This window comes from Bufo bufo, chromosome 6, assembly GCF_905171765.1.
Source record: "Bufo bufo chromosome 6, aBufBuf1.1, whole genome shotgun sequence".
In the NCBI taxonomy this organism is placed as follows: Eukaryota; Metazoa; Chordata; class Amphibia; order Anura; family Bufonidae; genus Bufo; species Bufo bufo.
Genome location: NC_053394.1, coordinates 221,225,220 through 221,249,778, shown reverse-complemented (window position 1 = coordinate 221,249,778; position 24,559 = coordinate 221,225,220). Strand labels below are relative to the sequence as shown.

At 43.2% G+C, this 24,559-nt stretch overlaps 1 long non-coding RNA gene across 1 annotated transcript; it reads left to right on the top strand.

The window, feature by feature from the left end:
* The first annotated feature begins 8,352 nt into the window (after window positions 1-8,352).
* LOC121003998 lies at window positions 8,353-9,057 on the top strand. The gene is made up of 2 exons (XR_005779639.1): window positions 8,353-8,405; window positions 8,798-9,057. It is a non-coding gene; the product is annotated as an uncharacterized LOC121003998 (long non-coding RNA).
* The last annotated feature ends 15,502 nt before the right edge of the window (window positions 9,058-24,559 follow it).

The window sequence follows — 24,559 nt, the reverse complement described above, 5'->3', positions numbered from 1 at the left end:
GAGGGAATTATGAACAGTTCCAAATACCAGTCAATATTGGACCCAAAACCTTCAGGCTTCTGCTAGAAAGCTGAACATGAAGAGGAACTTCATCTTTCAGCATGACAACGACCCAAAGCATACATCCAAATCAACAAAGGAATGGCTTCACCAGAAGATTAAAGTTTTGGAATGGCCCAGCCAGAGCCCAGACCTGAAGAGGGCTGTGCACGGGAGATGCCTTCGCAATCTGACCGATTTGGAGTGTTTTTGCAAAGAAGAGTGGGCAAATCTTGCCAAGTCAAAATGTGCCATGCTGATAGACTCATACCCAAAAAGACTGAGTGCTGTAATAAAATCAAAAGGTGCTTCAAAAAAGTATTAGTTTAAGGGTGTGCATACTTATGCAACCATATTATTTTATTTTTATATTTTTTCTTCCCTCTACCTAAAAGATTTCAGTTTGTTTTTCAATTGAGTTGTACAGTTTATAGGTCACATTAAAGGTGGGAAAAGTTCTGAAATGATTTATCTTTGTCTAATTTTTTTACAGCACAGAAACCTGACATTTTTACAGGGGTGTGTAGACTTTTTATATTAACTGTATGTGCCCCCTCTTAGTAATTATGCCGAGATATGAGCTTAGCCACAGTAGTTATGCCCAGATATGTGCCCCTTCACAGTAGTTATGCACAGGTATGTGTCCCCTTCACAGTAGTTATGTCCAGACATGTGCCCACCACAGTAGTTATGTCCAGATATGTGCCCCTCACAGTAGTTATGGCCAGATATGTGCCCCTCACAGTAGTTATGCCAGATTATTTTCCCCCTACAGTAGTTATGCCAGATTATGTGTCCCCTCACAGTAGTTATGCCAGATATGTGCCCCTCTCACAGTAGTTATGCCAGATTATGTGCCCCCTCACAGTAATTGTGACAGATTATATGCCCCTTGACAGTAATTATGCTAGATATGTGCACCCCCTCACAGTAATTATGCCCAGATATGTGCCAACTTCACAGTAGTTATGCCAGATATGTGCCCCCTCACAGTAGTTATGCCAGATTATGTGCCCCCTCACATGAATTATGGCCAGATATTTGCTCCCTCACAGTAGTTATGGCCAGATATGTGCCCCCTCACAATAGTTATGGCCAGATATTTGCCACCTCACAGTAGTTATGGCCAGATATGCGCCTCCTCACAGTAGTTATGCCAAGATATGTGCCCCCTCACTGTAGTTATGGCCAAATATGTGCCCCCTCACAGTAGTTGTGGCCAGATATGTGCCCCTCACAGTAGTTATTGCCAGATATATACCTCCACACAAAGACCTATTGAAATGAATAGGTCAGGATTCAATCTGGATGATATGTATTTAGAATGGCACTGGATGTGCCGAAGTTATGGAGAGGCCTGTGCCTCTTTATGACTTCGGCAGAACCACTGCCAGTTAAGAGCGTTATTAAAACCGGTGTCTAAAATGCCGGTCTTAATAAATGACCCCCCGAGTGTCTGGGCAACACTTTAAAACCATTTACAAATTATGGATGACGCCCATGTGCCATCTGCATTTTTTTGCAGACCCAGTACTGAGCTGTAAGGAGGTGGGGAGATCTGCTCCCCAGAGCTGTGGTTGCGGTACCTCCTGAGACTGAAGTCAGATAGTGAGGTGGGCCCCTTCTACATGCTGGATGGTGTGATGATGAATGGTGAAGCGGGGAGCATGCGGCTCTCTGCTTCACCATTACATTCATCTGTCTGTGCGTCCTGTAGATGCAAAGATAGCTGAGCTGGAGGGCCCCCTCCTACGCTGGGCCCCTGTGCAGCTGAACCGGCCGCACAGGTGGTATGTCCGCCCCTGCCTTTGTTCTCGATGAAATAAGCCACGGCCAGCGGAGAAGCCTTTTTACTTCTCCTCTCTCAGTACACATGCATGTTTGGCTGAACTGAGCAGTTGTCTGTATGGGGGTTGGATAGTTACCTAATGTATATGGCCGGCTTTAGTCCTTTATATGCAATATAATTAATAGAATGCCCCTTATATACTGGACTCCACAATGTATCACATGACTAGGACTGATTTTCCTCCCTTGATAATATACCTTTAAGTTTAAATTACACTTTAATTTGTATGTTGAGATAAAAGCTTTTATTTGTATTAGACAATTATGAAATCTTCCTGTAATGGACTTCAAAGAACCACTAAACATTAACCCCTTAGTGACCAGCCTGTTTTGGGCCTTACGGACCGTAACTGACCGCATGAAAAGTGCTAAACTGCCCCGGTTGGCCGCCATAAAAAAAGAGGCGGCCCAGCCTGAGGCCCCTTAGTGACCGCCGTAAAAACAAGTATGGGTGGTCACTAAAGGGTTAAGTTAAGTTGGTCAATGTCATCTACTGTTAAGGTAGGCCCCTACACAGTTTCTAAAGTATTTTTAAAGGTTATTATGTCATACAATGAAATTCTAGCCCTTCACTGCAAATATCACAGATTCTCTCCTTGGTGTCCTTTGAGCCACTTTTCTGTGAGTGTTCCTTTAAAATCAGACATTGTGAAGCCGTCTGTCAATATTTAACCTCTAAAGGTACCAGTATATTCAAACGTGGTAAATTAATTGCAGAAATTGCCTGAATGAAAATCCATTCAATTTATCTTAGCTCCTTCCTGACCGCCCACAGTAAATTTAAGGTAGAAGTCGGGCATCTAAATATAGTGCCCGATCACAAGTGCAGCAGGCGCCATAGCTGCCGGATGCCTGCTGTTTTAAACACCAGGAGCTAATGTTTGTGATTGGCGATTACAGCGGTCACAGACATTTAAGCCTTCAGATGCCATGGAAAAATGTGACCATGACATCTGAGAACCAAAAACCCAGAAGTGCAGTGCTTCTGGGGCTGGAATGGCTCCCCCTAGTGCTAGGAACAAAGTCAAATGCTCATTGAATCCATTGTTAATGGATTTGAATCTGTTAGCAGTGATGGCCAGTTCGCATTGTTCGCCCGCGAACACATGCGGGCTGCCATCTTTTTTCACAAGTCCGGCGAGGCACAGGTAAGCCCTTACCTGTGCCTGTGTGCGAGCCGGTCTGAAAACAAGTGCCGTCAGCGAGAGCAGGCAGTTCCGAGAACAACCACCGGGGGCCTTCATCGGGCTGTTCTCGGAACTGCCTGCTCCCGGTGACCGCATTTGTTTTCAGACCGGCTCCCGGCAGAGGCACAGGTAAGGGCTTACCTGTGCCTCGCCGGACTTGTGAAAAAAGATGGCAGCCCGCATATGTTCGCGGGCGAACAATGAGAACTGGCCATCACTGTCTGTTAGGTTACTTTCACACTAGCGTTAAAGTTTTCCGGTATTTAGTTCCGTCATAGGGGCTCAATACCGGAAAAAAACGCAGTCCGTTCAGTATGCATCAGGATGTCTTCAGTTAGGTCTCTTTTACAGTATTTGGCCAGAGAAAATACTGCAGCATGCTGCGGTACTTTCTCCGGCCAAAATTCTGGAACATTTGCCGGATTGCCTGCATTGATTTCCATTAAAATGTATTAGTACCATGTGTTCAGAAAATTGACGGATCCGGTTTTGCGGTCTGCGCATGCGCAGACGTTTAAAAATTTTACAAATGTAAATACCGGATCCATTTTTCCAGATGACACTGGAGAGACGGATCCAGTATTTCAATGCATTTGTCAGATGGATCCGGATCCGGAAACAAATGTTTTCCGTTTGCATATGGATTTCTGGATCCGGCAGGTAGTTCCAGCAACGGAACTGCCTGCCGAATTCTTCTAACGCTAGTGTGAAAGTACCCTTAGAGAAGCAATGTAATGATGGCATGTTCAAGTTTCCTAGGGGAACTTGAATTATTTTTTATTTCAAATCACTCCCCCTTTCCCCAAAATAAAAAATAAACATCATGGGCATTGCCGCGTGCAAAAATGTCCAAATTTTTTAAATATAAAAATATTTTTCTCATACATCGAATGACATAATGTAAAAAAAATATTGAAATCGGTGATTCGCCATTTTTTGTCACTTCAGCTCAAAAAAGGGATCAAAAAGTCATACACACTCTAAAATGGTATCAATAAAAACTACTGATCCTCTCACAAAAAGCTCCTCTACACATAAAAATAAAAAAGTCATGGGGGTCAGAATATAGTTATGCAAAGAAAAGATTTATTTTTTCCAACGTTTTTATTTTTTTCTGTAATAAAACGCAAGAAAATTATTTAAATCTAGTATGGGTGTAATTGTACTGACCCAGACTGAAGGGCACAGAATAGTATTACTGCATAGGAAATGCTGTAAAAACAATACCCATAAAACTGTGGCAGAATTGTTATTTTTTTTCTAATTCCACCCCATTTAAATATTTTTTCCAGCTTCCCTCATTGTATGCAACAGTAGTAAATGGCGCCATTAAAAAGTACAAGACCTGCAAAAAACAAACCCTCTTATGGCTATGTGAATGTAAAAATAAAACGTTATGGCTCTGGGAATTTTTTTTAATGAAAAAACAGAAAGCGGCCTGGTCCTGGAGGGGTTAATAGGATTGTATCAGCAGCAAGCATATTGATTTCTGTAAGCCTCTTTCAGATGATTGAGAAAGTTGCATGTGAATTTTAATGCCTCCAAAGAAAGCATTCATTACCTTTTAGCTGAATGAGAATTACTAATGACGATGGTGAGATTCAGTTTTATATGTAGTTGGAACCAACGGAGTGGATAAAGTACTGTAGATGCAGGGCATCCAAATATATGTTAAGACATGCAGAAAGGATAAAGTGTAATGGTCATTTCATAAAACTTTTAATATGTCATAATGACATCTCAGAAGTTTGATTGGTGGGGTACAGGTACTAAAAGCTCACCGACTGCAGAAAAAAGGGGTGGAAGAATGGTGCACAGATCCATAGAAAGTCTGTACACTGCACGCTCAGCTCTACAATGGAGAGCCAAGCAAAACTGACTACTGACACATTTTGTATATAGATCATTGTATGCAATAAAAAAAAAAAACATAAAAGCTCACCAAAATTAAAGGATAATAAAGTTTTTAATATTCTGACTTATTTTCCAATCACCAATGACATGTCATTGCACCAGCACCTAAACACCAATACGGCAATCAATCGGAAGCATGTTATTTTTCAATTTAAGGTGAGCTTCAGGGAACATGTGGGAGAGCTTTTTTATGTGCAATTAAAGAACTCATGCACAGAACGTATTTACTTTTTGTGTCCGCTCCGTTTTTTTTTACGGACCGTATGCGGAACCATTCATTTCAATGGGTCTGCCAAAAAAAACAGAAGTTACTCCGTGTGCATTCCGTTTCCGTATGTCCATATTTCCGTTCCGCAAAAAAATTGAGCATGTCCTATTATTGTCCGCATTACGGGGCATTAGGGGCCAGCTGATCCATTCCCTAAAATATGGAATGCACACGGACTTCATCTGTATTTTTTGTGGATCCGTTTTTTGCGGACCGTAAAATAAATACGGTCGTGTGCATGAGCCCTAATTCAGAGCTAATTTGGGCCATAGGGAGATAGTTCTGCACTACAAAGATATTCTAAGTGCTTCTTCGGAAGAATAACTGTAATATAAGGTTCAATGGAACATAGCACAATTATTTATTTTTGATCTGATTTGAATCTGTATGAAGTCAGAAGCATATGGGGGTACAGTAGGGCTTCACAGAGATCTGCTAGTGCTCAATTTCAGCTCTATGCAGTAGCATGCTCAAGGCCTTGGTGACAGAATCCTAGTAATAAAGTAAGATACTGCACTCAAAACTGTTTTTTACAGCATGTTACTCAAATGTTTGTTAACAAATATTTGCTGCAAGGTCAGAATGAACAGCTGGAAGCTCCCAGAACATTGAAAAAGCTGTTATGCCAAAACTTATAATGATTAATTTGCAAAAACAAATACTAAAACTGGTACCAGAGTTCAAAAACATTTATACTGAATCATCACTTATGGCTCAATTGTTGTTCAGATTATTGGGAAAAAACATTCCTACCAACGTTCGTTCCCGATTATCTGTCCATCTAGAGGGCCGCAGTTCACCCGATGAATGAGTGGAACACAAGTTCATTGAGTGAAATGATCTGAGGTGTAGACACCTCACTCGTTGTTTACGGGCAGCAGATCATGCTGTGTGAACAACACTCTACTGCCCAGAAACAATGCAGTTGTAAGAGGATGAGCGATAGCTATAGCCATCTCTCATCCTCATAGTGCGAAGGGGATCACTGCATGCTCTTCACCTTCATGTTAGATATTTGGATAGGTGCAAGGCAGGGAGTGCCATGGCAAAAGTATGATGTAGGAGTCAGAACACCAGGCCAGTGGTAAAAGAATTAATGTTTCTCTTTACTATAGTCCAAAATAGGACTTGTTGTACATCCAATTATAGCAAAACAGTCCAACTGTACACAGTGCAATTCTCTCCCAAATAACAGTGTATGGATTTAGGCAAGGATGGGAGTTATGGCCCTCTTTGTACATTATCTTGTTAAAGTCTCTTCCAACAGAATCTATGGTGGGTAATAGTACTCTTAGGCCTCATGCACACAACCATTGTTTGGGTCCGCATCCGAGCCGCCGTTTTGACGGCTCGGATGCGGACCCATTCACTTCAATGGGGCCGTAAAAGATGTGGACAGCACTCGGTGTGCTGTCCGCATCCATGGCTCCGTTCCGCGGCCCCTCTAAAAAAATATAACATGTCCTATTCTTGTCCGTGCTTTGCGGACAAGAATAGTCATTTATATTGCTGGCACCCATTCCTTTCCGCAAATTGCGGAAGGCAACACAAGCGGCTTCCGTTTTTTGCGGATCCGCGGATTGCGGACCGCAAAAAATGGAATTGTCGTGTGCATTATAAACCATTTGCAGATACTCCCTGACCCAGCATACTGCTAACATTTGGAGCTGGTGTTTTACTGCGAAATATGTAACAAAAACAGAAGGTACAAAAAAGTGCCACTAAAACAGTTAAAGTGCACAAAAAACACCACTAAAAACCTATGTCTATTCTGAACCCACAAAGTCCATTGTTTTGCAATTGGGAGAATCTGGAAAATACTGGAAGGAACATGGAGTGGAGTTCCCTAGACAGTTGCCCCTTTTGCCTTTCTCATAATCCAGCTCTGGTCTTTGGGATCAAACTCTAGGAGACTTTTTGGACCATGAACACCCTTAAAATCTAAGAAAATTAATAAGAAACCATGAGAATCACTATCATTGCATTTTGAAATAGTAGCCAGCCAATTGCAGTAGCAAATTAGTGCTGATGTTGACAGCAGAGTAAGGGCTCATTCACACGAACATATTTTCTTTCTGCTTCCATTCCGTTTTTTTTGCGGACCGTATGCGGAACCATTCACTTCAATGGGGCTGTAGAAAATACAGAAGTTACTCCATGTGCATTCAGTTTCCATTTGTCTGCATGGCCGTTCCGCAAAAAAGTAGTGTATGTGCTATTATTATCTGCAAATCACAGTCTGGGGCCACATTCAAGTCAATGGGTCTGCAAAAAATACGGAATGCACTTGGAACACATCCGTATGTCATCCGTATTTTGCGGATGCCCAACCCATATTGCTCATGTGTTTGGTGATTAATAAGTTACTGTTTCTGTATACGATCCGCAAAAAACGAATCAAATACGGAAACTATACGGATATGTTTTGTGCAATAAAGGAATGGAACAGGACTAAAATCAGAGAGAAAAAAACCTCAGATACGGAACAATGGATCAGTGAAAAACAGACCGCAAAACAACAACGGTTATGTGCATGAGCCCTAACAATTTTGCTGGGTTTACAGGTTGCAATTTTGGAGGAGATTTATTACCTCCCTATGCCAAAAAAATGCACGTACAAACGTTATAAATTAGGTGCATCCTCCAGCAGCACAGGGGATATCAAGGCTGGTGTAAAAAACTGATTTTGATAAACTTTCCCCAATGTGTTTTTACTGTGATGGTCCCGATTTAGTGATATGGAATTTGCCCATGCACTATTTAGAGGTGAAACATTTATTTCTGGTGTCACTTGTAAAATTTACATTGTAACATTGCATGCCTTCTTTTACAGTGCATTTTTTATTGCCTATGTTTTAGGGCTCATTCTCATGACTGTGGTTTGATTCCGCATCCGAGGCACATTTTTTGCGGCTCGGGTGCGGACCCATTCACTTTATTGGGGCCGCAAAAGAGGCGGATAGCACTCCGTGTGCTGTCCGCATCCATTGCTCCATTCCATGGCTCCGCAAAAATTATAAGTCATGTCCTATTCTTGTCCATTTTGCGGACATAAATAGGCATTTCTATAAAGGGCAAATTGCGGAAGGCACACCGGCGGCATCTGTGTTTTGCGGATCCGCAATTTGCAGACCGCAAAACACGGCATGGTCGTGTGAACAAGCCCTTAGGCCTCTTTCACACTGGCGTGTGCGGCCAAAATGCAGGCCGCAATACACGGGCGCCGTTCCGTGGGCATTCCGCATGACAGATGCGGACCCATTTACTTGAATGGGTCCGCAAATCCGGAGATGCGGAATGGTGCGGAACGGAACCATGGAACGGAACCCTACGGAAGCACTACGGAGTGCTTCCGTGGGGTTTCGTCCCGTACTTCCGTTCCTCAAAAAGATAGAACATGTCCTATCTTTTTGCGCAACGCCCGGATCGCGGACCCATTCAAGTGAATGGGTCCGCTATCCGATGCGGCTGCCCCACGGACTGTGCTCGTGCATTCTGGGCCGCAGCACGACCACGGGCCGCACATGCAAGTGTGAAAGAGGCCTTACTGTGACAAAAAAACAGCACGTATTAACCCACCCTCAAAAAGCCACATTTATCAATATATAATGTGTCAGTGGACTGTATCATACTCCCTCTAGAACACAGGGCAAAATGTGTTAGGAGATATTTTATTAAAATGCAATTTAGAAGCAAATAAGATTTTTTTAATTCATGTTTTGGAAATGTATTTTTAAATGTGTTAAATGGTTCTTACAAATATATAAACAATGTTGGTTCAATAAAATAGCATTTAAAAATGTCTTCTATCTCTTATGTAATATCTCAGTAAAGGGCAGAGTTGAAAAAAAGTGGCGAGAAGCCTAAAAGGTCAAATTATGGAGCACATATGGCTTGCGTCATAATGTGTGACTTTTGTATGTCACAATAGTGGTGTAAAGGGCTTTGTGAATGTCCCTCATTATGTCCAAGATTAAGTGCCTCTTAATAAATTTAGCATATCTTTCTCCACAGCACTTTGGGCGAAAGGCTGTATTAGACTGGCAGATAATCTGCCAGATAATCGCTAACAAGCATTCATAGGAACGTTTGTTAGCGATGATCTGGCAGTGTAATACTGCTGCCGATTACCCAATGAACAAGCGTTTAAACATGCTTAAAAATCTTTGTTTGCCAGCAACAGATCGTGCTGTGTAATCACACTCTGCTGCTGGCAAACAACTAGACAGCATCAGGATGAGGGATGGCATATTAATCACTCCTCCCCATACTGTGGAGGAAATCGCTGCATGTAATAGCAGCAGTCTCCTCCACTAACTAGTAGGCTGGGAAGGAGTGCTTCCCTCCCGACAATCGCCTGCTCCATGCTCTATGTAATACAGCCTTAGGCCTCATGCACACGACCGTTGTGTGCATCCGTGGCCGTTGTGCCGTTTTCCGTTTTTTTTTCGCGGACCCATTGACTTTCAATGGTTCCGTGGAAAAAACGGAAAATGCACCGTTTGGCAGCCGCATCCGTGAGCCGTGTTTCCTGGCCGTGAAAAAAATATGACCTGTCCTATTTTTTTCACGGCCAACGGTTCACGGACCCATTCAAGTCAATGGGTCCGTGAAAGAACACGGATGCACACAAGATTGGCATCCGTGTCCGTGATCCGTGGCCGTAGGTTAGTTTTTATACAGACGGATCCGAAGATCCGTCTGCATGAAAGCTTTTTCAAAGCTGAGTTTTCACTTCGTGAAAACTCAGAACCGACAGTATATTCTAACACAGAAGCGTTCCCATGGTGATGGGGACGCTTCTAGTTAGAATACACTACAAACTGTGTACAAGACTGCCCCCTGCTGCCTGGCAGCACCCGATCTCTTACAGGGGGCCGTGATCAGCACAATTAACCCCTTCAGGTGCGGCACCTGAAGGGGTTAATTGTGCTGATCACGGCCCCCTGTAAGAGATCAGGGCTGCCAGGCAGCAGGGGGCAGACCCTCCCCCCCCCTCCCCAGTTTGAATATCATTGGTGGCCAGTGCGGCCCCCCCCCTCCCTCTATTGTAATAAATCGTTGGTGGCACAGTGTGCGCCCCCCCCCCCTCCCTCCCGCTATTGTAATAATTCGTTGGTGGCACAGTGTGCGCCCCCCATCGGCCCCCCCTCCCTCTATAGCATTAAAAACATTGGTGGCCAGTGTGCGGCCTCCCATCTCTCCCCCCCCCCCCCCCCCATCATTGGTGGCAGCGGAGTTCCGATCGGAGTCCCAGTTTAATCGCTGGGGCTCCGATCGGTAACCATGGCAACCGGGACGCTACTACAGTCCTGGTTGCCATGGTTACTTAGCAATAGTACAATAGTAGAAGATTCATACTTACCTGCTCCAGGCTGCTGCTGCGATGTTCGTGTCCGGCCGGGAGCTCCACCTACTGGTAAGTGACAGGTCTGTGCGGCGCATTGCTAAATGAACTGTCACTTACTAGTAGGAGGAGCTCCCGGCCGGACACGAACATCACAGCTCCCAGGTAAGTATGAATCTTGTACTATTGCTAGTAACCCGCTGCCACCAATGATCGGGGGGGGGGGGGGCGCAAGATGGGAGGCCGCACACTGGCCACCAATGTTGTTAATGCTATAGAGGGAGGGGGGCCAATAATTGCCACCAACGATTTATTACAATAGAGGGAGGAAGGGGGGGGGGGGCGCACACTGTGCCACCAACGAATTATTACAATAGAGGGAGGAAGGGGGGGGGGGCGCACACTGTGCCACCAACGAATTATTACAATAGAGGGAGGAAGGGGGGGGGGCGCACACTGTGCCACCAACGATTTATTACAATAGAGGGAGGAAGGGGGGGGGCGCAAGATGGGAGGCCGCACACTGGCCACCAATGTTGTTAATGCTATAGAGGGAGGGGGGCCAATAATTGCCACCAACGATTTATTACAATAGAGGGAGGAAGGGGGGGGGGGCGCACACTGTGCCACCAACGAATTATTACAATAGAGGGAGGAAGGGGGGGGGGCGCACACTGTGCCACCAACGAATTATTACAATAGAGGGAGGAAGGGGGGGGGGGCGCACACTGTGCCACCAACGATTTATTACAATGGAGGGAGGAAGGGGGGGGGGGGCCGCACTGGCCACCAATGATATTCAAACTGGGAAGGGGGGGGGGTCTGCCCCCTGCTGCCTGGCAGCCCTGATCTCTTACAGGGGGATATGATAGTACAATTAACCCCTTCAGGTGCGGCACCTGAGGGGTTAATTGTGCTGATCACGGCCCCCTGTAAGAGATCGGATGCTGCTAGGCAGCAGGGGGCAGTCATGTACACAGTTTGTAGTATATTCTAACTAGAAGCGTCCCCATCACCATGGGAACGCCTCTGTGTTAGAATATACTGTCGGAAATGAGGTTTCACGATCTAACTCATATCCGACAGTATATTCTAACATAGAGGCGTTCCCATGGTGATGGGGACGCTTCAAGTTAAAATATACCATCGGATTGGAGAAAACTCCGATCTGATGGTATAAAAGGGACTCCGGACTTTACATTGAAAGTCAATGGGGACGGATCCGTTTGAAATGGCACCATATTGTGTCAACGTCAAACGGATCCGTCCCCATTGACTTGCATTGTAATTCAGGACGGATCCGTTTGGCTCCGCACGGCCAGGCGGACACCAAAATGACTTTTTTTTTCATGTCCGTGGATCCGCCAAAAATCAAGGAAGACCCACGGACGAAAAAACGGTCACGGATCACGGACCTACGGACCCTGTTTTTGCGGACTGTGAAAAAAAACGTTCGTGTGCATGAGGCCTTAAGAACGGCATATGAAACACAAGTAAAATCCTAATATTGTGCTAAAACTCTTTGCTTGAGCGCTAGCAAATGAAAGTAAGATCTACAGAATAAAAAAATAGGTCCAATAGATAAGGACATGGTGACAACACAATGTAATCTTTTGTCAATGTAATGCAAATTTATGCAAATGAAGATATAAAAAGGACTGTGTATACCAATATTTATTGAGTTGCCAAAGGTATAACTAACAGAAAACGCAAAATATAAAATGATAGCCTAGCTAATAGTCTAGAAGGTAGTAGAAGTATTTATAGAAATGTACACACACAAAAAATAGAAATAATACAAAGAAAATTGAATAAAAACTCATGATAAAAAACTAATAAAATCTGGTCTTATTGTACTCTAATATAAACTAAAGCTGGGCTCTCACCTATAGGGCAACTGTTTGTATATTAAATAATTGAATTGTATGCAGATAGGGCTATATGTGGTCATGAATGGACTTATGGAGTGATTAAATACCAATATTGCAATATAACAGTTTGTACTAAATCCTAGATTGATCAGTGTAACATTGTGTTCTTTTTTTTATAATTGTATATTTATTATTAAGTAAACAAAGATGAAATTACACTTTTACAGTAGAATAATGCACAGAAGTACAAAGTAAGGGTGATACACTAAATATGTCACTTACATATTGAATGGACATATGTAACACTTAATAATAGTCAGTGATGAAGAATGGAAGACCAATCAAAAATAAAGCAATAACATGGACTAACGGAGACAGTGTCTATCTGAAATCGGTCTGAGCAAGGACTACTATGCAATGTATCTTAAACAGCACAAAAAAAAAAAAACATCAGGTAAGAGCGGGAGAGCCTTAAAGACCCAAAAGCCTGGAGCTTCTCAGCCAGTAATGCCTAACCCAACAAATAACCAACAGACAAGACAAAAGACATAGACAAAGACATAATGAAGGAAAGGGGGGGGGGGGAGGAGGGAACATTCCTTTTGCATGAGATCGTCAAGGTTGTCTAGTGACCCAGTAATTATCCCATATGTCCCATATGGCGTTGAAGAGTGCCATTTTGTCCTGAAACATAGCAGTGGAGTACTCCATTGTTCGGACCTCCATCACCCTAGCATGTAAATCAGAGACCCGTGGTGGTTCGGGGCTTTTCCAAACTCGGGAGACTAGACAATGAGCTGCTGTTAGTATCAGTAGCAATAGCTTGAGTGCATGTTTTTTAACTGGTATGGGGACCACATTGAGCAGGAAGGACATAGGATCTGGTCGGATTTCAAATCCAAACACATCACTCAGGAGGGCGCCTACTCCGATCCAGTAGGGGCATATCTTGGGACAGCCCCAAAAAATGTGAGGCAACGTGTCACCGCCAGCTCTGTGAGAAGATCTGGCAGACGTTCTTCTCTACCTGTTGTATGATGTTCTTTGTTTTGGTTTCACTTTCTCATCTCCTTTCCATCTCCCAGCTGTCACCTATTTGCACTGATTGTCTCCCTTTATATCCCCTCCCATACTGCCTCACTTTGCTGTTTTATACTTCTTCCTGGATTGTGCTCACTGCTGGATGCTGCTTCTCCTGATTCCTCAGATAAGTCTGTTTCCTTTATTTGTGTTTCTTACTGGCTTGATTGTAGGTGACCCTGACTCCGTCCGTATTAAGTGCAGGGAGCCGGTGGTCGTGTCCCCTCACTATTATAGGGTTTTCAGGTGTCACATAGCATAAGGTACGAGGGCATGCAATCGTCTACCACAAAGATCTTTGCATGGGCATAGCAGTCAGGGAGAGCTCTAGGGGTTTTATAGGGCTCACCCATATGCTCCTTAGTTTGGGATCAAGCCAGTCAGATGTTTATTTATAAGTTCCAGCTTTCTGCAACACTATCCGTGACATTATAAACCGCCATAACCGTCTTAAGTAATGGATCCAGTTTCAGCCTTGATTGACCGCATGCAGGGTCTTTCACTGGAGGTAGCAGATCTCCGTAAAACTGTGTCTCAGTTTCAGGTGACCGGTTCTGCTTGCGTTCATGGCGTTTGTTCCGGGCCTAAGCTCTCGCTTCCGGATACGTTCTCCGGGGGTAGTGAGAATTTTGTTCGCTTTAGAGAGTCTTACAAACTTCATTTTCGCCTACTTCCCCATTCCTCTGGTGATGAGGAGCAGAGGGTGGGGATCATCATCTCGCTGCTCAGGGATAACGCTCAGTCTTGGGCCTATTCGCTGCCGGTCGGGGCACGGCCCCTCCGATCGGTGGATGAATTTTTTCTAGCCCTGGGACAGATATATGATGACCCAGATCGTATTGCTCTGGCTGAATCTAAACTGCATCTTTTATGCCAGGGTAAACAGTCCGCAGAGATATATTGTTCAGAATTTCAGAGATGAGCAGCTGATACTGGTTGGAATGATGCTGCACTCCGAAGTCAATTTTGCCATGGTCTTTCGGAAATATTGAAAGATGCATTCGCTTTTCATGAGAGACCAGCATCGTTAAAGTCAGCCATGTCTCTAGCTGTTTGCATTGACAGGCGTCTTAGAGAGAGAGAGGAGACTACTCCTTCCTGTCATATTCAGTCCAAGGACACTGGGGCTGTTTCATTCAGTGCGCAGGGGTCTCAGTCTCTCTCAATCCCCTCTGAGGAGGAGGCCATGGAGCTGGGTTTGCTTGCCTCTGAAAGTAGAGGATTCAGCTCTCAGAATACGGTTTGTTTCTGTTGTGGGGGTATAAATCATTTGGCTAATGTTTGCCCCTCTAGGAGATTCATGGAGTTTTCTGAGGGTAATAAAAGAAAAACAAAAAGAGAAAAACCCTCTAAAAACTTTCCATTTGCTACTATTGGCAAGGTTGATGCGGAAATTGAAGGTTTGCCATTTACTTAGAAACATAGAAACATAGACTGTGTCGGCAGATAAGAACCATTTGGCCCATCTAGTCTGCCCAATATACTGAATACTATGGATAGCCCCTGGCCCTATCTTATATGAAGGATGGCCTTATGCCTATCCCATGCATGCTTAAACTCCTTCCCTGTATTTACAGCTACCACTTCTGCAGGAAGGCTATTCCATGCATCCACTACTCTCTCAGTGAAGTAGTAATTCCTGATATTACTTTTAAACCTTTGCCCCTCTAATTTAAAACTATGTCCTCTTGTAGCTATTTTTCTACTTTTAAATATTCTCTCCTCTTTTACCTTCTTGATACCCTTTATATATTTAAAAGTTTCTATCATATCCCCTCTGTCTCGTCTTTCTTCCAAGCTATACATGTTAAGGTCCTTTAATCTTTCCTGGTAAGTTTTATCCTGCAATCCATGTACCAGTTTAGTAGCTCTTCTCTGAATTCTCTCCAAAGTATCAATATCCTTCTGGAGATATGGTCTCCAGTACTGCGCACAATACTCCAAATGAGGTCTCACTAGTGCTCTGTAGAGCGGCATGAGCACCTCCCTCTTTCTACTGGTAATTCCTCTCCCTATACACCCAAGCATTCTGCTAGCATTTCCTGCTGCTCTATGACATTGTCTGCCTACCTTTAAGTCTTCTGAAATAATGACCCCTAAATCCCTTTCCTCAGATACTGAGGTTAGGACTGTATCACTGATTTTATATTCTGCTCTTGGGTTTTTACGCCCCAGGTGCATTATCTTGCACTTATCAACATTAAATTTTAGTTGCCAGATTTTTGACCATTCCTCTAGTTTTCCTAAATCCTTTTCCATTTGGTGTATCCCTCCAGGAACATCAACCCTGTTACAAATCTTTGTGTCATCCGCAAAAAGACACACCTTACCATCGAGGCCGTCTGCAATTTCGCTGATAAAGATCTTAAACAATACGGGTCCCAGAACAGATCCCTGAGGTACCCCACTGGTAACAAGACCTTGGTCTGAATATACTCCGTTGACTACAACCCTCTGTTGCCTGTCCCTCAGCCACTGCCTAATCCATTCAACAATATGGGAGTCCAAGCCCAATGACTGCAATTTATTGATAAGCCTTCTATGTGGGACAGTATCAAAAGCCTTACTAAACATTGCTAATTTCCAATCTTCTGGGACAACTCCTGTTGGCAGTGATTGGTTAAATAAATCTGTTAATGGTTTTGCTAGTTCACCGCTGAGCTCTTTTAATAGCTTTGGGTGTATCCCATCAGGCCCCTGTGACTTATTTGTATTAATTTTAGACAGCTGACTTAGAACCTCTTCCTCTGTAAAGACATATGCATCAAAAGATTCATTAGTCTTCTTTCCTAACTGAGGTCCTTTTCCTTCATTTTCCTTTGTAAAAACTGAACAGAAGTATTCATTGAGGCAGTCAGCTAGTTCTTTATCTTTTTCCATATACCTTCCTTCTTTTGTTTTTAATTTTGTAATTCTTTGTTTTAGTTTCCTTTTTTCATTTATGTATCTGAAGAATGCCTTATCGCCTTTTTTCCCTGACTGAGCTAATTTCGCTTCTGCCTGTGCTTTAGAAGCTCTTATAACTTGTTTGGCCTCTCTCTGCCTAATCTTATAAATTTGCCTGTCATCCTTGTTTTTTTTTTTTTTTTTATAATTCCTAAATGCTATCTTTTTGTTTTTAATGATTTTGGCCACTTCTGCTGAGTACCAGAGTGGTCTCTTCCTTTTTTTGCTTTTACTGACAAGCCTAATGCAATTTTCTGTTGCTTTCAATAGTGCCACTTTTAAGTAGTCCCATTTCTCCTGGACTCCAATGAAACTGTTCCAATCTGATAGGGACTCGTATACCACTAATCTAATTTTAGAAAAGTCAGTTTTTTTAAAATCAAAAACTTTTGTTTTTGTGTGGTGTGACTCAGTCACTGTACTTATAGTAAACCACACTGACTGGTGATCACTAGATCCCAAGCTTTCCCCTACAGTAATATCATATACCAAATTCCCATTTGTGAATACTAAATCTAAAATGGCCTCCTTCCGGGTTGGCTCCTCAACTACTTGCTGTAGAGATAATCCCAGTAGGGAATTTAGAATATCTGTACTCCTGGCAGAACTAGCTATTTTGGTTTTCCAGTTTACATCTGGAAGATTGAAGTCTCCCATAATGATAACTTCCCCCTTCAATGTCATTTTAGCTATTTTCTCAACTAGTAGATCATCTAATTCTTTGACGTGGCTAGGTGGTCTATATATCACACCTACACGAGTTACCTTATGATTATCAAGCTGCAAGGTAACCCAAATTGACTCTAAATTGTTCTCGCTAACTTGTATCAAATTAGATTTTATGTTATCTTTCACATACAGGGCCACCCCTCCCCCCTTCTTGCCTTCTCTGTCTTTCCTGTATAGAGAGAACCCTGGTATTGATATATCCCAGTCATTACTCCCCTTGAACCACGTCTCAGTAACAGCCACTACATCTATATTCTCAGATGCCATTATAGCCTCAAGTTCATTGATCTTATTCCCTAAACTGCGAGCATTTGTAGACAAGAATCTGATCTTGTCATTTCTTAACCTTTGTGCTACTGGCATCTTCTGGCATTGTTCCGGGGGGCAGTTGGACTGCTGGATTATCACTCTTTTGCCCCCCTTTCCTAGTTTAAATGCTCCTTAGCAAATACTTGGAGCTGTTCACCGAGGACATTCGTTCCCTTGAGAGAAAGATGCAAACCATCTTTCTTGTACAGTTCTTTTCCATTCCAACAAGAGCTAACATGAGACACAAAGCCAAACCCTTGGTTCAGACACCATTCACCAAGCCATACATTGAATTCCTTAATGCGCATCTTCCTTTCATGCTGAACGTAATGCACAGGCAAAACTGCAGAGAATGAAACAGTTGATGCAACCTCCCGTATATCCTTTCCAAGTGTGTGAAAAGCTTCTTTCACCTTTGAAACCTCATTGCAAGCCAGATCGTTTGTCCCAAGATGGACAATAACATCCACTTCCCTTTCCTGCTTTGCTTGCCTAACAATATTAAGGATCCGTCGTCTATCCCTGCTAGCGGTAGCACCAGGAAGACATCTCACAACACCATTCTCCTAAAACTTCACACCTCTTATGATAGAATCGCCCACCAACAGCTGCTGACTATCAGTCCTCACCTTCTCCTTTTTGTCTTTGGCTGCAGTCTTGCATACTTTAGGCATGGGAGATGATTGTTCCTCACCCACTGTGCTTGAGCCATCCTCCATGTTGCTCTTGCATTCTGAAAGTGCTGCAAATGAATTATGGAGAGCCACAGACTGTGGGACATGTCTTCTATCCACAACTCTCAGTCTGCCAGAACCTACAGTAACCGATCGTCCATTTCTAGGGGGCCTCTGTGGCAGTGGCATTGAAATGTTCTCAGCCTGAGTTTGTTTAATAGTTAATTTAAAAATCTCATATTTCAAAAAGGTATTTCCTGCTGCAATATGGAGAGCTGTCTACAGATCAGACAGTATCCAAACCTCTGAAGAGTGGAACCTGAAATAAAAGCACAACAATTCCTGCACAGAACCAGGTCTGCCATTGTAAAAAGGGCAAAGATTTTAAACAAACAAATCTTACTTGTTTAGATTGTATCCACCTCCAGATTACCTCCTGAGTATCTCCAATGCACTTATCAAAATCAGCACTTGGTAAAAATCAGCAAGCTATAATTAGCAAGCTAATACTGTGTTCCTATATATACACAAACTCCCACAAAGGCTCCTCCCCCAACAGCAAATTAACACCTTACTCGCCTAAGCTCATTTGCAATCAGACAATAGAGATACTGTGTCTAACAAATTCCTTACCTCTTTTGAAACACAGTGTCTGAGAATCCACCACAAACACCACTGAAGTTCTGCTACAGTGGACAAAACTCTGGATTAGACTAATCTCCTGAATATCTCCAATGCACTTATCAAAATCAGCACTTGGTAAAATCAGAATTGTATTTCCAGTTTTCTCCTACCTGCCACGGTGGCGCTAGACAGCAAGAACATTGTTTGTGAGATTTTTGTACATAGTAGAGCAGCTGTCAATCTCATTGATAATCAATTTGCAATAACGCATGGTTTCCAGGTATGCACTTTGGAAAAGGATATACCTGTTTTTGCTATCGATTCCGCTCCACTTTCTCAAAGATCGTTAAAGGGCATAGTTCACAATATCCGTTTGACTGTGGGTGACGCTCATGTTGAGGATATGTCATGTTTCGTCTTAAGCGGATTACCTTCTCCTCTAGTGTTGGGGCTACCCTGGCTCACTAAACATAACCCCACCATTGATTGGCAAGCAAGGCAAATAAATGGTTGGAGTGACTTTTGCACAGAGAATTGCCTCACGGCGTCTGTTTCAGAGGTTTCTACCAAGACTGTGCCATCTTTTCTCTCCGAATTTTCGGATGTGTTTTCAAAGAGTGGTGTCCAGGAGTTGCCCCGCACCGGGAGTACGACTGCCCTATTAATCTCATCCCAGGCGCCAAACTCACATTTATACAATCTCTCCCAACCTGAAAGAGTCGCTAAAGGGACACATCCGACCCTCGAAGTCACCTGTTGCCGCTGGTTTTTTTTTTGTTAAGAAAAAATATGGTTCTTTAAGACCTTGTCTGTATTTCAGGGAGCTGAACCGTATCACGGTTCGTGACCCATATCAGCTTCCTCTGATCCCGGACCTGTTTAACCAGATTGTTGGGGCTAAGGTTTTTTCTAAGTTGGATTTAAGAGGGGCATACAACCTAGTCAGGGTCAGGGAAGGGGACGAATGGAAGACGGCCTTCAATACCCCTGAGGGTCATTTCGAGAATTTGGTTATGCCCTTTGGTTTGATGAATGCTCCGGCCGTCTTCCAACATTTTGTGAACAGCATTTTTCATCATTTAATGGGGAAATTTGTACTGGTGTATCTGGATGACATTTTGATTTTTTCTCCTGATTTCAAGACTCATCGAGACCACCTATGTCAGGTCTTGCTGATTCTGCGGGATAATAAATTGTACGTTAAACTGGAAAAATGTGTGTTTGCGGCTCCGGAGATTCAATTTCTTGGTTTTCTTCTGTCCGCTTCTAGTTTTCGCATGGACCCTGAGAAGGTCCGCGCTGTGCTTGATTGGGAGCTTCCTGATAATCAGAAGTCGCTGATGCGGTTTTTGGGTTTTGCCAATTATTACAGAAAGTTCTGATATGACTAAAAAGGGGGTAGATTTTTCTTTGTGGTCGGTAGATGCGCTTAAAGCCTTTTCTAGTATCAAAGAGAGTTTTGCTTCCGCTCCCATTTTGGTACAACCTGATGTCTCTCTACCTTTTATTGTTGAGGTGGACGCTTCTGAGGTAGGTGTGGGTGCGATCTTATCTCAGGGTCCCTCTCCTGCCAAATGGCGACCGTGTGCCTTTTTCCCAAGGAAACTCTCCTCTGCAGAGAGAAATTACGATGTGGGAGAAAGGGAGTTGTTGGCCATCAAATTAGCTTTTGAGGAATGGCGCCATTGGTTAGAGGGAGCCAGACACCCTATTACCGTGTTTACAGACCGTAAGAATCTGGCCTACTTGGAATCGACCAAGCGTCTGAACCCGAGACAGGCCAGATGGTCTTTGTTCTTTTCTAGGTTTAATTTTGTTGTTACGTTCCGCCCTGGGGTTAAAAATGTGAAGGCAGATGCCCTGTCACGTTGTTTTCCGGGAGGGGGGAACTTTGAAGACCCGGGTCCCATTTTGGCTGAAGGGGTAGTCGTCTCTGCTCTTTATCCTAATTTGGAGGCAGAGGTTCAGGCAGCCCAGGCAGAGGCACCTGATCTTTGTCCCCCTGGGAGGTTGTTTGTGCCTCTCACTTTACGACACAAGGTTTTTAAGGAGCACCACGATACTGTCCTTGCTGGGCACCCGGGGAGCAGAGCCACAGTGGATTTCATTGCTCGGAGATTCTGGTGGCTGGCCGTTCGTAAGACGGTGGAGGGTTTTGTGGCAGCCTGCGAGACCTGTGCTCGTGCCAAGGTCCCTCATTCACGGCCATCGGGTTCTCTCCTCCCGTTACTGATTCCTTCCTGTCCATCTGTCCATGGACTTCATTACGGACCTGCCTCGTTCCTCGGGGAAGACTGTGATTCTGGTAGTAGTGGACCGTTTTAGCAAAATGGCGCATTTCATTCCCTTTCCTGGGTTACCCAATGCTAAGACGCTGGCGCAAGCGTTTGTTGATCACATTGTTAAATTGCATGGCATTCCTTCAGACATCGTTTCTGATAGGGGCACGCAATTTGTTTCCAGATTCTGGCCTTCTGTTCTCGCTTGGGGGTTCGGTTGTCGTTCTCTTCTGCTTTTCACCCGCAGTCGAATGGTCAGACCGAACGCATCAATCAGAATCTGGATACATATCTGTGCTGTTTTGTGGCGGAGAATCAGGAGGATTGGTGTTCTTTTTTGTCCCTTGCTGAGTTTGCTTTAAATAACCGTCGCCAGGAGTCCTCTGATAAGTCACCATTTTTTGGTGCATATGGGTTTCATCCGCAGTTTGGGACATTCTCTGGAGAGGGGTCTTCTGGTTTACGTGATGAGGAGAGATTTTCCTCGTCTTTGTCATTTATTTGGCAAAAGATTCAGGGTAATCTGAAGAGGATGAGTGAGAGATATAAGCGTGTGGCGGATAAGAGACATGTGCCTGGTCCGGACCTGAATGTGGGGGATCTGGTGTGGTTGTCTACAAAGAATATCGAACTGAAGGTTCCCTCCTGGAAGTTGGGTCCTAGGTTTATTGGGCCTTACAAGATCTTGTCCATCATCAATCCCGTTGCCTTCCGTCTTGATCTTCCTCAGACTTGGAAGATCCATAATGTTTTTCACAGGTCCCTATTAAAACCTTATGTCAAACCCACTGTACCCTCCTCTTTGCCTCCTCCTCCGATTGTTGTTGATGGTAATCTTGAATTTCAGGTCTCTAGGATTGTGGATTCTTGCATTGTCCGCGGTTCTCTCCAGTACCTCGTTCATTGGGAGAGTTATGGTCCTGAGGAGAGGATGTGGGTCCCAGTGGCGGACATTAAGGCCACTCGTCTCATCAGGGCTTTCCATAGGTCTCATCTTGAGAAGGTGGGCTCTGAGTGTCTGGAGTCCACCCGTAGAGGGAGGGGTACTGTCACCGCCAGCTCTGTGAGAAGATCTGGCAGACATTCTTCTCTACCTGTTGTTGTAAATTTCAAGTTTATTGAAATTATTATTATTATTTTTTTATTTATTTAATAAAATAAAGAAAAAAATTTCTTTACAACATAATCAATCAAAATAACTAAGGAAAAGCAGGTCATCGAGTACAAAGGTTAACATAAAGATATTCATTCAAAGAATCTATTACCTCTAAGTAAGGGTAAATTTTGGTGAGAAAGTTGGTCATAAGAATAACTCTGAAGTCAGTCTGCTAACACAGACAAATAGTGTCTCCTTAACTTTGTACCTTAAGATAGTTTACCTAGGTATAACTTGCCTTTATATCAGAACTTAATAACAGGATTACAATGACATTGGTGTCTCAACCATTCAAAAATTTGTATAAGGTTCCTATACGGAACTCCCAATAGTGAGAGATTGTCCGAGTAATATTATTGTGTGTAACCTTAAATTGAAAGTTCACAGATCATCTCCCACCATGTACTGTAGGATTTGCATAGTTGTTCATTACAAAAACTTCAGAACCTTAAGGTGCTAGGAAGGATCAAGGCCAGAAGGAACAGGAGAGATGTGTAGAGGGTTAAACCTGTTGGCTAATTATCTTGTTCCTCCGTCAATTTATGAAATAATAGAAAATACCTGCTTGTCCAGAACTAGAGGGGGGGGGGGGGGGGGAGAAAGGGTAAGGAGGGTTATTTGAGGGTAAGGAAAAGGCAGAGGGGAAAATAGGGTGGCAAACAAAAACAAAAACATATAACAGAAAAGAAAATAATGTCACATGTATATCAGCCTTTTGTTGCAAGAAGTCTTTACTAACAGGAACCCCGTTAGTCTAAGTATGGGTTAATTTTCTCTGAAGAAATGAAATTGTTCCATTTTGACCAGATCTCAAGGTATTTTTTGTAATTACCAATAGAAGACCATTAAATTTTTTCAAAGCTGTTTGTCAGATTAATTTCTGATAACCATTCCTTTATAGTCGGGATGTTGGTACTTAACCAGTGTTTTGGTATTAATGATTTAAAGGTGGTGATGAGAAAGGGGAATAATCTGTCTCTCATGAGACGGTTATCTTGTTTTGCCAGACCTAGTAGAATTATCTCTCTATCTAGCTTAATCGAGTAACCATATATCTCGGATAGAATAAGATTAAATTTTTCCCATAGTGGTGCAATTTTATTGCAATGAACCCATATATGAGAGAGGGAGCCCTCCCGACCATCACACCTCCAACAATTCGCGGGTATATTGCTGTTGATCCTATTTAAAAGGACCGGTGTTCTATACCACCTCGATAACAATTTATAGTGTGTCTCTTGTAATCTCACTGAGGTAACCTTGGGAATTGATGAAATCAAAATCATTTCCTTTTCCCTTTCATTAAATGGTTTACCAAGTTCTTTAACCCAGCTGTCGAGATATGATGGAGGAGGACCCCCTCATTGAGGATCGAGTATATGGTAGAAATACAGTGAGGCGAAGGACACTTTGCCAGGATCATTTTGGTGATACCCTTGAAATGTGAAAGCTGATTAACTTTAGTGTTCAATAAAGCGACATGTTTATGGAGTTTTGAGTGTTCCCTTTCCGTTAATTTGGGGATTAAATTAGACTTCTTACAAGTGTCCCAATCCATAAGATTCTCTCCATTTAGAACATCTTTCAACGTGGTGTCACGCCCTGGTTTCCAATTCCTTAATTTACTCCTAATGGACCTGAATTTTTTGGGTATTAAGGTGAGAAGCGGTAGGTTCCCAGGGTCAGGGGTACTTATCTTGGCTTTTTTTTGTTTTTCCTGCCAGATTTTAATTGTTTGATTTGTATATGGTGATTTTTTGGTATCTTTATATAGATCGCAGTTATATAGAGTCTTCCATGTGACCTGGTTGAGCGGGCAACACGCACAACTCTCCTCCAGGTCTACCCATGGCTTCCTTATTGGTCTGATATTCCATTCTAAAACTCTGGATATGGTCGCTGCGTCTCGGTATTTCTCAAGGTCTGACAGGCCAAGGCCCCCAGCAATTTTGGGTTTCGTTAAGATGCTATAGGCGGTCCTATGTTGACCCTTTTTCCAGATAAACGCCAAAATTGCTCTCTTTAGAGCTAAGAAAAAACTTTTGGGGATGTTTACAGGGACTCCTTGTAATAAGTATAAAACTCTAGGGAGAGAAATCATCTTGACTACATTGACCCTACCCATCCAGGAAATGAAATAATCATTCCAGTCTGATAGGTCCTTTTTTAAGCTAGTTAAGAGGGGAGGGAAGTTAAGATCAAAAATCTCTTTCTGGGACTAGGCAATATTGACCCCCAAGTATTTAAAATGAGTAATGGACGTACTCAGTCGGCTAATGGTCTTTACT